Source organism: Pseudophryne corroboree, chromosome 5 (assembly GCF_028390025.1).
Source record: "Pseudophryne corroboree isolate aPseCor3 chromosome 5, aPseCor3.hap2, whole genome shotgun sequence".
NCBI lineage: Eukaryota > Metazoa > Chordata > Amphibia > Anura > Myobatrachidae > Pseudophryne > Pseudophryne corroboree.
The window spans coordinates 783,483,303-783,498,626 of NC_086448.1; the positions used below are offsets into that span (position 1 = coordinate 783,483,303).

At 51.4% G+C, this 15,324-nt stretch overlaps 1 long non-coding RNA gene across 1 annotated transcript in view; it reads left to right on the forward strand.

Moving 5' to 3' along the window:
* Positions 1-13,951, forward strand: part of LOC134928525 (uncharacterized) — a 198,138-nt gene extending 184,187 nt beyond the window's left edge. The window contains exon 5 of the long non-coding RNA XR_010177943.1: positions 13,837-13,951. This is a non-coding gene — a long non-coding RNA (uncharacterized LOC134928525). The remainder of the gene's footprint in view (positions 1-13,836) is intronic.
* The last annotated feature ends 1,373 nt before the right edge of the window (positions 13,952-15,324 follow it).

Here is a 15,324-nt window from a genome sequence, read left to right on the forward strand (position 1 = left end):
TTTGAAGATTGCACCTCTCAAAGTCCTGGAGTGACGCTGTCTTATTTTGCTCTATTATCTACTTCACCACGGAGGACACCCAGGCAATAGATTTATATAGGACCAGGAGTGCCGGGCATTACCTTTAACTATATATATATATATATATATATATATACATACACACACACACACACATACATATACACACACACACACACACACACACACACACACACACACACACTGGTCAAAGTGGAAATTTTGAAGTGGGGGCATGGGTAAGTAAAGGTTGTAATTTTACGTGCTCTGGATAAGGAGGCGTGGTCACTCATAAGGGGGCGTGTCCCTTATACACATTATTCACCACAATAGTAGGAACCCTTATACTATCTAGTACTGGTGCAACTTTCACATTATACCACATACGAATGAGCCAAAATTGACATTACGTGACATAGTATGAGCCGAAATTCACAACATATCACACAGTATGAGCCGGAATTCACCTATGCCACATGGTATGAGCCGAAATTCACATATGTCACACAGTGTGAGCCACAAGTCACATTATGCCACACGGTCTGAGCCACAAGTCACATTATGCCATTCCATGCTTTCCATTCTCCATTCTGATGAATAAAATAAACATACATTAACTTTATTTCCAGTCCATCTCCTTGTGTGCTGGAGAACTCAGTCCACATGAATCATAGTGCTGTGGAACTCTTATTCTTCCCCAGCTCACTGCAGTAGAATAGGCAGGCAGCCAGGCTTTAAAAGTCAGTCAACTGTTTCTTCTTGAGCACAGCAGGTAAATGAACAGTGTTCCCCCGTTCAGCTTGTTTTCATCCGAATAAAAGTGAAATACCCATAGAAATCAACAAAAGATGATTAAGCCAAATGACAAAATTCTTACATTACTCAGCAATACTACAAGTAACCAATGAAGTTACAGACGTTATTGAATAACTCACATGTAGCATATAGCACTAGACGACCCCCAAAGTCACATGACCGCTGGGCATCACCACAGTACACTTATTAGAGTCCTATCAGTGGCTGTGCCGACGAGGGGGGGTGCAGTGGGCGGGCCGCGGACTAAAGCTGTGCGGCGCCGGCGTCTGGGCACCGCACAGCGCGCACAGAGTAGTTTAGCTTTGTCCCACCCACAGCACTCCCCTTCCCTCATCGTCCCACACAGACACAGCCACTGCTGCTAGCGCTAGGAGGCGGTCCAGGACGGACGCTGTTGTGCTGCTGCAGGACCTGGCTCCAGGCTCCAATATGGCGGGGCCGCTCTATTGGAATGTGCCTGGTGCCTGCCCTGATGATGGGTGTGTAAGTGTTGTTATTGCAGAAATACATTAGGCACACACCAGCGGATGACTAAAGCTATGAACAGCCAAGATGCTTACCCATTGGTGTTGGTTTATTGACATATACCAGGTACAGCCGTACTCACTGTTGTATACATACTGGTTCTCATGGATCAAAGCTTCAAGCTTTATCCAGGTAATCACTGGGGTCTCTCTGGAGCTAAGTGGGAGACTTGTGTCTCCACCGGGTTGTGGTTAACATGCCGGCTGTCAAGATCCCGGCATTCAGGATACCTACGCCGAAGTCCCGACAATACCGACAGCCGGAATACTGGCGCAACAGGGCTATACCCACTCGTGGGTGTCCATGACACCAATAGAGTGGGACTAGATCCAAACCCACAGCGTGGCGAGCACAGCGAAACCGCAAGGATACTCTTAGCGCTTGCCCCGCTGCCGGCTGTCATGGCTGTAGTTATTTGTGAATCCGGACTAGGACTAGATATCAGGCAGATTTATTTCTCTTGCTCCGGGATACAGCTTGGCAGAGCTGTATCATTTCTCAGGACAATATGAATGAACTATTCTGCAAAGTGATATGAGTACATGGCTAAAAATAAGATTTTAAACCTACCGGTAAATCTTTTTCTCCTAGTCCGTAGAGGATGCTGGGGACTCCGTAAGGACCATGGGGTATAGACGGGCTCCGCAGGAGACATGGGCACTCTAAAGACTTTAGATGGGTGTGCACTGGCTCCTCCCTCTATGCCCCTCCTCCAGACCTCAGTTATAGAACTGTGCCCAGAGGAGATGGACAGTACGAGGAAAGGATTTTTGATAAAACTGTAAGATAACCCTTATGTAAGCAATAACTATATACAAGTCTTGCAGAATTTAGTCCGCACTGGGACGGGCGCCCAGCATCCTCTACGGACTAGGAGAAAAAGATTTACCGGTAGGTTTAAAATCTTATTTTCTCTTATGTCCTAGAGGATGCTGGAGACTCCGTAAGGACCATGGGTATTATACCAAAGCTCCAGACCGGGCGGGAGAGTGCGGATGACTCTGCAGCACCGATTGAGCAAATATGAGGTCCTCCTCAGCCAAGGTATCAAACTTGTAGAATTTAGCAAAAGTGTTTGAACCCGACCAAGTCGCCGCTCGGCAAAGCTGTAATGCCGAGACACCTCGGGCAGCCGCCCAAGAAGAGCCCACCTTCCTAGTGGAATGGGCCTTCCTTCACCGAATTTGGTAATGGCAATCCAGCCGTAGAATGAGCCTGCTGAATCGTGTTACAGATCCAACGAGCAATAGTCTGTTTAGAAGCAGGAGCGCCAACCTTGTTGGCTGCATACAGGACAAACAGTGCCTCTGTTTTCCTAACCCGAGCCGTCCTGGCTACATATATTTTTAAGGCACTGACTACATCAAGGGACTTGGATTCCTCCAAGTCACCAGTCGCCACAGGCACCACGATAGGTTGGTTCATATGAAAAGATGAAACCACCTTAGGCAAAAATTGAGGACGAGTCCTTAATTCTGCTCTATCCACATGGAAAATCAGATAGGGGCTCTTGTGAGACAAAGCCGCCTATTCGGACACCCGCCATGCAGATGCCAAGGCCAACAACATGACCACCTTCCAACTGAGAAATTTTAAATCCACCGTTTGAAGAGGTTCAAACCAGTGAGATTTTAGGAACTGTAACACCACGTTAAGGTCCCATGGTGCCACTGGGGGCACAAAAGGAGGCTGGATGTGTAGCACTCCTGTCTGTAGAAAGTGGAGAAAACGGCCCAGATGGAAATCTTCAGTAGGAGGATTCTTGGCTTCACACCAAGATACATACTTCCTCCAGATGCGGTGATAATGTTTCGCCGTCACCTCCTTCCTAGCCTTAATCAGAGCAGGGATGACTTCCTCCGGAATACCTTTCCCCGCTAGTATTTGGTGTTCAACTGCCATGCCGTCAAACATAAGCGTGGTAAGTCTTGGAACACGCAGGGCCCCTGTTGCAATAGGTCTTCCCTGAGAGGAAGAGGCCACAGATCTTCTGTGAGCATTTCCTGAAGATCTGAATACCAGGCCCTTCGAGGCCAATCCGGAACAATGAGTATTGTCTGTACTCTTTTTCGTCTTATGATTCTCAGTATTTTTGAGATGAGCGGAAGAGGAGGGAACACATAGACCGACTGAAACACCCATGGTGTCACCAGAGCATCCACCGCTACTGCCTGAGGGTCCCTTGACCTGGCACAATACCTCCGAAGTTTCTTGTTGAGGCGTGACGCCATCATGTCTATTTGTGGAAGTACCCACTGACTTGTTATCTCTGCAAAAACTTCTTGATGAAGTCCCCACTCTCCTGGATGGAGATCGTGTCTGCTGAGGAAGTCTGCTTCCCAGTTGTCCACTCCCGGAATGAAGACTGCTGACAGAGCGCTTGCGTGATTTTCCGCCCAGCGAAGAATCCTGGTGGCTTCCGCCATTGCCACTCTGCTCCTTGTCCCGCCTTGGCGGTTTACATGAGCCACAGCTGTGATGTTGTCTGATTGAATCAGAACCGGTAGGTTGCGAAGAAGATTCTCCGCTTGTCGTAGGCCGTTGTATATGGCCCTCAATTCCAGTACGTTGATGTGTAGACAAGCCTCCTGGCTTGACAATAGTCCCTGAAAATTTCTTCCTTGTGTGACTGCTCCCCATCCTCGGAGGCTCGCATCCGTGGTCACCAGAACCCAGTCTTGAATGCCGAACCTGCGACCTTCGAGAAGGTGAGCACTCTGCAGCCACCACAAGAGAGACACCCTGGCCCTGGGGGACAGGCTTATTTTCTGATGTATCTGTAGATGGGACCCCGACCACTTGTCCAGAAGGTCCCACTGAAACGTCCTCGCATGGAACCTGCCGAAGGGGATGTCCTCGTAGGTCGCCACCATTTTTCCCAGTACTCGAGTGCATTGATGGACTGACACTTTTTACAGTTTTAACAGGTCTCTGACCATGTTCTGGAGTTCCTGGGCTTTTTCCATCACGAGAAAAACCCTTTTTTGTTCCGTGTCCAGAATCTTGCCTAAGAAGGATAGCCGAATCGTCGGAATCAACTGTGACTTTGGTAGATTTAGAATCCAGCCATGCTGCTGCAGCACTCTCAGGGAGAGCGACACGCTTTTCTGCAATTGATCTCTCGATCTCGCTTTTATCAGGAGATCGTCCAAGTACGGGATAATTGTGACTCCCTGCCTGCGCAGGAGCACCATCATTTCCGCCATTACCTTGGTGATAATCCTCGGGGCCGTGGAAAGGCCAAACGGCAACGTCTGAAACTGGTAATGAGAGTCCTGTACAGCGAATCTCAGGTATGCTTGATATGGGGACATGAAGGTATGCATCCTTTATGTCTAGTGACACCATAAAATCCCCCCTTCCAGGCTGGAGATAACTGCCCGGAGTGATTCCATCTTGAATTTGAACTTTTTCAAGTACAGGTTTAGGGATTTTAGATTTAGAATGGGTCTGACCGAGCCATCCGGTTTCGGGACCACAAACAGGGTTGAATAGTACCCCTTCCCCTGTTGCCCTAGGGGAACCTCGACAATCACTTGTTGTTGACACAGTTTTTGAATTGCAGCTAAAACTATCTCCTTTTCTGGGGGAGAAGCTGGTAAAGCCGATTTGAAAAATCGGCGAGGAGGCACGTCTTCGAATTCCAGTTTGTAGCCTTGGGATACAATTTCCATCGCCCAAGGATCCACGTTTGACTGAACCCAGACGTGGCTGAAGAGTCAAGACGTGCCCCCACCGGCGCGGACTCCCTCAGAGGAGCCCCAGCGTCATGCGGTGGATTTAGTAGAAGCCGGGGAGGACTTCTGCTCCTGGGAACTAGCCATAGCAGGCATTCTTTTCCCTCTACCCTTACCTCTGGCGAGGAAGGAGGAGCCCCGACCTCTTCTGGACTTATGCGACCGAAAGGACTGCATCTGATATTGTAGTATTTTCTTTTGCTGTGGGGGAACATAAGGTAAAAAAGTAGATTTACCCGTGGTAGCTGTGGAAACCAGGTCCGCGAGACCTTCCCCAAATAAAACCTCACCCTTGTAAGGCAAAACTTCCATATGTCTCTTTGAGTCGGCATCACCCGTCCATTGGCGGGTCCACCAGGCTCGCCTAGCAGAAATCGCCATGGCGTTGGCTCTCGAACCTAACAGCCCAACGTCTCTCGAAGCGTCTCTCATATATAAGACTGCGTCTTTAATGTGACCTAAGGTCAATAAAATGCTATCCCTATCTAGGGTATCAATGTCAGATGACAAGTTATCTGCCCATGCTGCTACAGCGCTACAAACCCAAGCCGACGCTATTGCCGATCTGAGCAAGGCACCCGTATGTGCATAAATTGATTTTAAGGTAGTTTCCTGCCTGCAATCAGCAGGATCCTTGAGGGCTGCCGTGTCTGGAGACGGTAACCCCACCTTTTTGCACAAGCGCGTTAAAGCCTTGTCCACCCTGGGCGAGGATTCCCACCGTAACCTGTCCTGTGCAGGGAAAGGATACGCCATAAGAATTCTCTTGGGAATCTGCAGTTTATTGTCTGGAGTTTCCCAAGCCTTTTCAAATAACGCGTTCAGCTCATGAGATGGGGGAAAGGTTACCTCAGGTTTCTTTTCCTTAAACATGCAGACCCTCGAGTCAGGGACCGAGGGGTCATCTGTGATATGCAAAACATCTTTTATTGCAATAATCATATAATGAATACTTTTGGGCACCCTTGGGTGTAACCTCGCATCATCGTAGTCGACACTGGAGTCGGAATCCGTGTCGGTATCAGTGTCTGCTACTTGGGACAGGGGACGTTTCTGAGACCCTGTAGGGCCCTGTGATACAGCCAAAGCCATGGATTGACTCCTTGTCTTTTCTCTGGACTCTGCTTTGTTCATTCTTTTATGTAATAAAGACACATTTGCATTTAAAACATTCCACATATCCAACCAATCAGGTGTCGGCGTCGCCGACAGAGACACCACAATCATCTGCTCCACCTCCTCCTTAGATGAGCCTTCCGCTTCAGACATGCCGACACACACGTACCGACACCCCCACACACTCAGTGTATATATGGAGACAGTTCCCCAATAAGGCCCTTTGGAGAGACAGAGAGAGAGTATGCCAGCACACACCCAGCGCCACCGGACACCGGAATAAATTCCCAGTCAGTACAGCGCTTTTATAAATATACTCACTGCGCCAATTAAATGTGCCCCCTCCCCCCCTCTTTTTTGCCCTCTGTACTTGTGTTCAGCAGGGGAGAGTCCGGGGAGCCAGCTTATCTGCAGCGTGCTGTGGAGAAAATGGCACTGGTTAGTGCTGAGGAATCAAGCTCCGCCCCCTTACCGGCAGGCTTCGATCCTGCTCAAATCTTTATACTGGCGGGGGTTTTTGCAATATACTGCCTCCGCAGTATATATCTATGCCAGTGTCCCCAGAGGGTTAGTAATTGCTGCCCAGGGCGCCCCCCCTGCGCCCTGCACCCATACAGTGCCACCAGTGTGTGTGTGTGTTGGGAGCAATGGCGCGCAGCATCTATTCACTTGATTCAGAGGGATAGGGGGCATGCCAGCGGCTCACAGAGCGCTGGGCATGCCCCCTCAGTGACGAAAACGGGGGCATGGCTTGCGATCGCGGGTCCTCACACTAAGCCACGCCCCTTTTCTTAGGCCACATCCCTTTTCTGGAGCGCGCACGGCTTCGCCATGCATCTGTCCCTCATTCAACAACAGCAAAGTTGGGAGATATGGTGTGTGTCTCCATGTCCCTCTCCCCCATCAGCACTGTCTGTCTTCATGTCCCCCTCCCCACACCAGAGTGTCTCCATGCCCCCCTAGCCCCCCTCAGCAGTGTGTGTGTGTCTCCATGCCCCCCTACCCCCCATCAGCAGTGTGTGTGTGTGTGTTGTCGAAGTAAAAAAAAAAATACATAAAGAGAACATACAAACTACACACATTTAAGTCGCTATACTTGCAAATACGCGCAGCGAGCACAGCAATACATGGTAACACTTATTTCATACAGTACATAATTATAATAATATCAAGCGCCAGACATCATGATGATTTAAAATTATCTAATGAATTAATGTCATGTATGTGTATTATTTGAACGAAACCAGATACACCTGTCATGTTTGGTATTGAAGCAAGCAGATTGATGTGTAGATTCACTTGATACTTGTTATTAAGTTGTAGGACATTGCAACAAATAGTTATGATTACATGTATAAAAGCTAAAGTCACTTTTATTAGAACAATAGAAATTCCAAACAGGTAATGAACAGGAAACTCAGCCAGCCCCTTTGGACATCCCCAAGGCTGAACCTGTTCAGCATATACAAAGAAACTGGTGACTCATCGTGAATCCCTCCCCCAGAAACTAGATAAAACATTGATCACAAAGGAGCTCAGTGGCTTTTCGGTCTCAGAGGATGATGGACTTGCTGCCAGTTCAGTTCCTGTATTTATTTACAGAGAGAGGGAGACATAAGATACATTGGAGGGAATGGTAATTGTATCGCTGGCATGTAACTGAAACTGTATGTAATTGTATGTAATTGTATGTAACTATGTTTTAACTGCTTACTGTGTGAGTTGTATACATGTAACTATAGGTATACTGTATTTTGTAATATAGATTGAATCCATATCCTTTTAATAGCAAATATATACTTCAATGAGCTTTGGAACTCAGATAATGTGTGGGTGTATTGTTTTCTCTTATGGGATACAGTGTTTTGCGATGTACAGCGCACTTTTATCGTATATGGTAATAAGATGCGCCTGGCATCTGCAATATATATTAGAGCGGGCATTTTAAATATTTGTGAAAAATCAATTTGGCATTCTGAGTGTCTACATGCCCCACCTACCCCCCTCAGCAGTGTGTGTGTCTCCATGCCCCCATACCTCCCATCAGCTGTGTGTGTGTCTCCATGCCTCCCTACCCCCCATCAGCAGTGTGTGTCTCCATGCCTCCCTACCCCCCATCAGCAGTGTGTGTGTGTCTCCATGCCCCCCTACCCCCCATCAGCAGTGTGTGTCTCCATGTCCCCCTCCCCCCATCAGCAGTGTGTGTCTCCATGCCCCCCCATCAGCAGTATGTGTGTGTGTCTTCTTACCCCCCATCAGCAGTGTGTGTGTGTCTCCATGTCCCCCTCCCCCATCAGCAGTATATGTCTCCATGCCCCCCCCCCCAACAGCAGTGTGTGTCCATGTCCCCCCATCAGCAGTGTGTGTGTGTGTGTGTGTGTGTGTCTCCATGTCCCACCCCCATCAGCAGTGTGTGTCTCTATGTCCCTCTTCCCACACCAGTGTATCTCCATTCCCCCTCCCTGCCAGCAGTGTGAGTATCTCCATTCAACATCACTGGGGGGTTTCGTCTACCGCATTGCGATGTTAATCGCATATGTTAGCATTGCTGCGGTAGGTAGCGAGGGGCGACAATGTATTTTAATACATCCCGTCCTCTCTGTCAGAATGCCAGCACAGGGCGCGTTGCAGTTTCCCTAACATCAGCAGCATGGGCTCCCAGCGCATGGAACACACACAGAGACACAGAGAGCAATGGCGTGTGTTGAATGACGACGCAGGGGGAGGTGATGGTGTGCTGAGTGATGACGCAGGGGGTGGTGATGGTGTGCTGAGTGACGACGCAGGGGGAGGTGATGGTGTGCTGAGTGATGACGCAGCGGGAGGTGATGGTGTGCTGAATGACGACACAGGGGGAAGTGATGGTGTGCTGAGTGACGACACGGGGAGGTGATGGTATGCTGAATGATGACGCAGGGGGAGGTAATGGTGTGCTGAATGATGACACAGGGGGAGGTGATGGTGTGCTGAGTGATGACGCAGGGGGAGGTGATGGTGTGCTGAGTGATGACGCAGGGGGAGGTGATGGTGTGCTGAATGACGACGCAGGGGGAGGTGATGGTGTGCTGAGTGATGACGCATGGGGAGGTGATGGTGTGCTGAATGATGACACAGGGGGAGGTGATGGTCTGCTGAGTGACGACACAGGAGGAGGTGATGGTGTGCTGAGTGACGACGCAGGGGGAGGTGATGGTGTGCGGAGTGGTGACGCAGGGGGAGGTGATGGTGTGCTGAGTGGTGACGCATGGGGAGGTGATGGTATGCTGAGTGACGACGCAGGGGGAGGTGACGGTGTGCTGAGTGGTGATGCGGGGCAGGGGCGGATCCAGGAAAAAATGACAGGGGGGGCACCTTGTGCATGCCGAAGGCGTGCGGCCCCATGAAGGTGTGCGTGGCCTCACAAGAGCGCTCCTTCTTTTTTATTTGATTACAGAGTATCTATAGATATATATATATATATATATATATATATATAGACATATATATATATATATATATACACATATATATATATATACATACATATATATACATATATATATATACATATATATACATATATATATACTAGGTGCTTCATCGCGCCCTACGGGCGCTCTTCACACCGTCGCAAGGGGCTACGCCCCGTTAACCCCTGCATGCCTTTCTGGGGTTCAATATTTGTATTATATGGAGTATTACCTGCATTCCTTTGTTAGTGGGTAAATATTGCACAATGAAAGGGCGTGCGATGGTGAAGGAGGCGCAGCCCCTTGCGACAGCGTGAACAGCACCTGCAGGGAATGATGTACAGAATGTAGTGGGTGCGGGGGGGACTGCGGATGGGGGAGGGTGTCTGTAGATGCTGCGGGTGGAGGGGGGGGGCGGAAGCGGGGGGGGAGGCCGGATGGGGAAGGGTCGGGAGGTGCTGAGGGTGGGGGAGGGGCAGAGGAGTGGGGGCTGCAGATGGGGGAGGGGTCCGGAGGCACTGCGGGTGGGGGAGGAGCGGGGTGCCACGGGTGGGAGAGGGGCAGGTGCAGGGATGTTGCGGATGGGTGAAGGGTTCCAGAGGTGCTGTGGGATGGGAAGGGGCGGGGGTGCCGGGGGTGGGGTAGGGGGTCCGGAGGTGCCATGGGTGGGGGAGGGGCAGGTGCAGGTGGTGCGGCGGATGGGGAAGGGGGTCCGGAGGTGCTGCAGGTGGTGGAGGGGCAGGTGCAGGGGTGCCGTGGGTGGGGTAGGGGTGGGTGAGGGGGGGGACCGCGGATGGAGGAGGGTGTCTGCGGGTGGAGGGGGGGCAGGTGTGGGGGGAGACATATATGGGGGGTGGATGGTGGAGGTGGTCTGGAGGTGCTGTGGGTGGTGGAGGGGTGGCGTAGTGGGAGCCGCCGGTGGTGTAGGGGGTCTGGAGACACAGCGTGTGGGGGAGGGGTGGAGTGCCGCATGTGGTGGTGGGGAAGGTGCGGAGGTGTGGTGCATTGGGGAGGGGTCTGGAGGCGCTGCGGGTACTATAGCTGGCAAAAAGGTAGTTGGAGGGTATGCAGTAACAGTGCCAGGACAGGGGTGACAGGGTCAGAACAGGGGTGACGGGGCCAGGACAGGGGTGACAGGGTCAGAATAGGGGTGACGGGGCCAGGACAGGGTGACGGGGCAAGGACAGGGGTGACGGGGCAAGGACAGGGGCGACGGGGCCAGGACAGAAATGACAGGGACAGGATAGGGGTGACAGGGCTAGGGTATGGGCGGCAGGACCAGGACAGGGGTGACAGGGCCTGGATAGGGTTGACAGGGCAAGCACTGGGGTGACAGGGCCAGGATAAGGGTGACAGGGCCAGGATAAGGGTGACAGGGCAAGGCCAGGGGTGACAGAGCAAGGCTAGGGGTGACAGGGACATGACAGAACACAGGGCACGGGAGAGATTGGTATTAGGGACAAAACAGTGGTGACAGACAGATGTGTCTTACCGGAGTCACTGCTGCTGTTCCACTCCAACCTGTTGGGATCTGCTGCTGGTGGAGACTTGGCATGGCTGACTCTCTCAGGCTGGAGTCCTGCTTCCTCTGCCCGTCCGCATCCCTCCCCCCCTCCTCAGTCACACACCGCGGACCTCGCGCGGCTGCCGGGTACTGTGGTAAGGGGAGACTGGGAGTGACTGGTTAGCCCCCAGGAGACGCTGCGGCTGGAGGGAGGAGGGGGTCATAGCATGCACGCGGCGCTGACCTCGCGGCTGCTGGGCACTGTGGTAAGGGGAGACTGGGAGTGACTGGTTAGCCCCCAGGAGACGCTACGGCTGGAGGGAGGAGGGGGTCAGAGCCTGTAAGCAGAGCGGACTTCTGCAGCACTGCCCGCCGGCTAAAGTGTGAGGAGCTGGGTGCACCTCACTGCAGGCGGCAGCACTGCAGGTAGCGGTGGGGTTGCTGGGGCTGGAGATAACAGAGGCGGTACAGAACCTGCACAGCGGCAGGTGCCCCACAAAACTGCAGCTAAGAAGCGTGGAGTGTGCCAGAAAGTGACGCTCCTCCGCGCCAGAGAGCCCCTGCTGAGTATGCTGATGTGGGGGGTCAAGCACACAGTGAGCCGGTGCCTGTCTGTCTGTACGGCATACCCCCTCACACACCCCCATACCTCCCAACTGTCCCGATTTTCGCGGGACAGTCCAATTTTTTTGGGTCTGTCCCGCTGTCCCACCCGCGGGCCGCAGTGTCCCACGGTGGGGGGGGGGCAATTGGGAAGCTCCTGTACTCGCTGTTCTGCTTAGCAGAGCAGCGGTGAATAGACGCTGTGCGCATGCGCACAGCGTCTATTTAGTGGAGACAGGGAGAGGGGGCATCAAGGGGTACGGATTAAGAGGGGGTTCTGGCAGCAGAGCCGTATTAAGGAGGGGGCCCAGGAGGTATGTACCGCGGGCCCCACAGTTTTAGCCCCCCCCCTTCCCTCAGCTGGAGTAGCTCTGTCCCAGCTCTGAAGCTCCCCCGTCCTGCCAGTAACAGTATTGTCCTACAGTCAGCACACGCTGCTGGCAGGTCTGTGGTGTTGCAGGGAGGCAGAAGCCTCCCTACTTTCTTCTGCCAGTGCGGGTGTGTAGTGGGGGTGTCTGGATTTACCCCTAGCTGAGGGGCCAAAATCCCATGTAAAAAAAAAAAATCCCCATAATTTGCATAAGAGGGCGTGGTCACATGGGCCGCGATTAGGCCACGCCCCCAAACCCACAGCAGGCACAGCAATGAGATGACTCAAGTGCCCTGGGCCCCCCAGACTCATAATCCGCCCCTGCGGTGGGCATGCCCTCTCACTGATGAAAACAGGGGCGTGGCTCATGATTGCGGGTCCTCCCGCGAAGCCACACCCCCTTGTCGTTGACCACGCCCCCTTTTCGCCGTGTGTGTGTGTGTGTGTGTCCCTCATTCTGCCTAAAGAAGGTTGGGAGGTATGCACCCCTGTCTGCCTGAAGAAAGCTGGGAGGTATGCACCCCTGCCTGTGCCATGCCCATACCATCTGCTTCTGCTCCTAGTCTCCTATAGATTTGCCCAGATCTGTGACTCATTTGACTAACTCCGCCCAGTGTTGTGACTCCGCCCAGCGTTAGCAAATGAAGCACAAAGTCACAGATCTGGGCTACTATATAGGAGATATATATATATATATATATATATATATATATATATACATATATATATATATATATATATATATATATGAACATATGACCAAGAATAAAATATATTAAAATATTAAAATTTAGCCAGCCTTACATTTGTGGTTATGCTGCTGGCGGGCAGTACTGTTCTATTGGAGACCGAGAGCTGGCTTCTCTCGGCCTCTCCTCCAAGGACGCAAACATAACTACAGCCTCCGGGGCTCCACGCATCTCTCCTCCTTCTTTAGTGCAGCCTGCGGCGCGCCAATGACTTAGCCGCAGGCTTGCTGAGCCGGACAGCAATTGGGCAGCTGAGCCGCCGCTCAGCTGCCCTGACTACCGCTCTTAGAGCACTCTTAGTCAGGGCAGTTGAGCGACGGCTCAGCTGTCCAATTGCTGTCCGGCTCAGCAAGCCTGCGGCTCAGTCATTGGTGTGTCGCAGGCTGCACTGAAGAAGGAGGAGGACGTCAGGGACAGGGCAGCGGTGCTGGGGAGCCGGGACACGTAAGCGCAGCGCCGCAGATCGGATTGAAGAGAGATCCGATCTGCGGCGGGGGGCCCTTTTAGATTGGGCTGCCCGGGGTACTTACCCCCAGGCCCCCCCCCTTCCCCTTAATCCGGCTCTGCCGCCGCCGCTGCCAGATCCTTCATCGCGGCGGGCGCCGTCTGCGCCGCCGCTTCTTTTTAAAAGGGACTGCTCTGTTGTTGTTTTTTAAAGTGCCAGACATGACAGGGGGGGCACGGGCCCGCGTGCCCCCCCCCCCCTGGATCCGCCACTGATGCGGGGGGAGGTAATGGTGTGCTGAGAGACGTCGCATGAGGAGGTGATGGTGTGCTGAGAGATGATGCAGGTGGTGGTGATGGTGTGACTGAGTAAAGACACGAGAGGGAGATGATGGTGTGGCTGAGAGACGCAGGGGGCAGGATGTGACACAGGGACAGTATGTGAGTCTTGTTGAACCGCTGTTGCATGATACTGACCTTGTTAATATTCCTGCACAAATAGGCATCTTCTGGACGATGGGATCTCCTACATGAATAGTTAATAACGACTGAAGATGCCATCTGTCTCAGATGATACAGTTCTTCAGAGGTTCCATATTGTGAGAAACCATCATACAAGTAAGGTGCATGTTGAATTGAAAAGAAAGTTCCCAGTGGGACGTGAAACAGGTGGCGTGTCATGTTGTCACGCCCCATTTTCGGTGACCACGCCCCTTCTGGTATGTGACCACGCCCAATTTTTTTTCCGGGCGCGTGCACACAATTTGTCCATTTTTTTCTATGGCTTTTCTTTCCTTTTTTTTTTTTTTTTTTTTTAGGTGGTGAGGGTGGGGGGAGGTTGGGGGGGTTGCCATTCCTAATCTCGCCCTGGGCTCCAAAAACCCTAGTTACGACTCTGCATACTGTATGGCACTGCGCTCCCCTGGTGTATAACTAGTACATATAGCACTGCGCTACTCTGGTGTATAACTAGTAAATATAGCACTGTGCTGCTCTGGTGTATAACTAGTACATATAGCATTGCGCTCCTCTGGTGTATAACTAGTACATATAGCACTGCGCTCCTCTGGTGTAAAACTAGTACATATAGCACTGCGCTCCCCTGGTGTAAAACTAGTACATATAGCACTGCGCTCCTCTGGTGTAAAACTAGTACATATAGCACTGCGCTCCTCTGGTGTAAAACTAGTACATATAGCACTGCGCTCCTCTGGTATAAAACTAGTACATATAGCAATGCGCTCCTCTGGTGTATAACTAGTACATATAGCACTGCGCTCTCCTGGTGTAAAACTAGTACATATACGGTAGCACTGCACTCCCCTGGTGTATAACTAGTACATATAGCAATGCGCTCCTCTGGTGTATAACAAGTACATATAGCACTGCGCTCCTCTTGTGTATAACTAGTAAATATAGCACTGCGCTCCCCTGGTGTATAACTAGTACATATAGCAATGCGCTCCTCTGGTGTATAACTAGTACATATAGCAATGTGCTCCCCTGGTGTATAACTAGTACATATAGCAATGCGCTCCTCTGGTGTAAAACTGGTACATATAGCACTGCGTTCCCCTCGTGTAAAACTAGTACATATAGCACTGCGCTCCCCTGGTGTATAACTAGTACATATAGCAATGCGCTCCTCTGGTGTATAACTAGTACATATAGCACTGTGCTCCTCTAATGTATACCTAGTACAATAGCACTGCGCTCCTCTGGTGTAAAACTAGTACATATAGCACTGCGCTTCTCTGGTGTACAACTAGTACATAAAGCACTGCGTTCCTCTGGTATGAAACTAGTACATATAGCAATGCGCTGCTCTGGTGTAAAACTAGTACATATGGCACTGCGCTCCTCTGGTGTAAAACTAGTACATATAGCAATGCGCTCCCCTGGTGTATAACTAGTACAATAGCACTGCGCTCCCCTGGTGTATAACTAGTACATATAGCAATGCGCTCCTCTGGTGTATAACCAGCGCCGT